The sequence below is a fragment of the Geospiza fortis genome, unplaced genomic scaffold, assembly GCF_000277835.1.
Source record: "Geospiza fortis unplaced genomic scaffold, GeoFor_1.0 scaffold98, whole genome shotgun sequence".
In the NCBI taxonomy this organism is placed as follows: Eukaryota; Metazoa; Chordata; class Aves; order Passeriformes; family Thraupidae; genus Geospiza; species Geospiza fortis.
The window spans coordinates 9,276,517-9,278,737 of NW_005054306.1; the positions used below are offsets into that span (position 1 = coordinate 9,276,517).

At 38.9% G+C, this 2,221-nt stretch overlaps 1 long non-coding RNA gene across 1 annotated transcript in view; it reads right to left on the bottom strand.

Moving 5' to 3' along the window:
- Nucleotides 1-320: 320 nt before the first annotated feature.
- The window catches only part of LOC115949560, a 22,241-nt gene continuing 20,340 nt past the window's right edge, over nt 321-2,221 (bottom strand). Inside the window, exon 3 of the long non-coding RNA XR_004083004.1 lies at nt 321-414. This is a non-coding gene — a long non-coding RNA (uncharacterized LOC115949560). The remainder of the gene's footprint in view (nt 415-2,221) is intronic.

Genomic DNA, 2,221 nt, shown 5'->3' on the forward strand with positions numbered 1-2,221 from the left:
TTCCCTCGTCCACCACTGCTGTAACCCTATCATAGAAGGTCAAGAAATTTGTCAGGCATGATTTGACTTTAGTCATGCCATGTTGGCTGTTACCAATCATCTCATTATTTTCCTTGTGCTTTAGCAGAGTTTCCAGGAGGAGCTGCTCCATGATCTTGCCAGACACTGGGGGGAGACTGACTGACCTGTCGTTCCCTGGTTCTTCCTTATCGCCCTTTTGAAAAATGGGTATTATATTTCCCCTTTTCCAGTCAGTGGGAACTCCACCAGATTGCCATGACTTCTCAAATATGTTGGATAGTGGCATAGCCACTTCCTCAGCCAGTTCTTTCAGTACCCATGGTTGTATCTTGTCAGGTGCCATGGACTTGTACACCTTCATGTTCCTTAAACGGTTTTGAACTCGGTCTTTTCCTGCAATGGGTGGAGAAGAAAAATGGAACAACTTAGTTTATTCTTAATACAGAGCAAGAATCAAGCCAAAGGGAACACAGGGGCCACAATTTGAGCAAGAACATATTTTTCCCTTTGAGAATAAGCAACTCAGCCAAAGAAAAAGGCTCAAAGTTGTAGAGATTTTATCTAGTGAGTATTTGTAAAAGAGCTGTGTTATAAAAGTGGTATCTGGAAAGTGCAATTTTTACAATACTTTTCGCAAAGGAAGCCTTACTGAATCAATTGCTAGGTTTTTGGACGAGGCAAAATAAAATGTATTCCAAAAATTTTTACTAATCTCTATCATAATAAAAGACAAATCTGAAAACTGAAGAAAACTCTGCTTCAGTATAAAAAGTATTTACAACAATAACTAACCCAGTCCTTCAGATGTGAGGACTTCAGAACAAATGATTGTGTGGAGTATGTATCACAAATGACATGCATACACAAAAATCCATAAAGCAAGAGAAAAACCCCAAAAATGTTTTGTTATTTCTTTGTTTAATCAAATGACTAAGAATTCAGCACTGGGAGGTCTACTCTGTTTTACCCATAGGTGAATAATATGACTCCTTATGTATTTGGCTAATTGGGAATTTCTGGAGAACTTCATTCAGGATAAATGGATAGTATACAAGCTACAGATCTAGTGACCTTTTCAGGTGTATAAATAATACATGTTTCATGTTTTCAATTGCCTTTGTATTTCTTCCTTCTGGAGAACTAAAAGGTGGCAGAAATATCACCTCCTTTACGATGAATGTTTAGCAAATACTACTTTAATATGTGGTTCCTGCCTAGGAACCCTCATAAAGCATTTTTCATTTCCTTTTATTTTGTCAATTACCAGCCCCTCACGTCTTCACTTTCAACACTACTATTCATGTAATACTTTTAATTTTTTTCTTGGCTTCCAAAATCTTCAATCCCTGGAAAGAAGTGCTACCAATGGTGCATAACTGAGGGCGGTCAGATGCTGACTGTCTTAAGTTCAAAGCAACTTAAATGACCAGTGTTCTCCCTAAGAGGGTAAGTCTCTCATTTCTTACTATACTAAGAGGTGGAAGAAAAGTTTTGAGATAGGAAAGGGAAAAGTGTTTCAGCTGCTCTCCTGAGTGCCTGTGTCCTAGTAGATAAAGACATCTCTCTGAAACTGTGCTTACAGCACTTCTATTATGTTGTCCTAGAGTTTTTTTCATGGAGGATTTGGCATCCAAACAAGACTACAATAAGCAGTCAGTTGTTGTGTATAAAAAAATCTAGCTGTGAAGTTCTAGAGTTGGGGATTGGTGGAATAAATTTTTGTGGCAATGTACAATTTACATATGTTCTGTCTTGCGTTCTAAGTGGTGACTCCAAGTGTGGGACAAATAGCATTTTGTTGACTTTTAGTAGGACATGTATAGGATCTGTGTACAACCAGCTGTGGTGGGTCAGCCTTGGTTAACAGCCAAACTTCCACCCAGCTGCTCACTCCTGCCCTCAGGAAGAGAAAATAGGAAGAACAGGAATGAGGAAGCTCATGGGTCAAGCTAAGGACTGGCAGATTGTTGACTAATTACTGTTGTGAACAAAGAAGATTCAGGGAAAATAAGTTCATGAAAATGTATGGTTTCATGATTTGGGTAGTGGGAAACAGAAAGGCAAACATTAAATTAACATCTTTCCTCCCTTTCTTAAGCCTAAAGTCACTCCTTCACACCAGTAATGACTGGCCCATGGTGGTTCCTCTTCACTGCTTTGTCCTTCTCAGACTTTCAGCCTGCTCTGGCATGGATGTTTT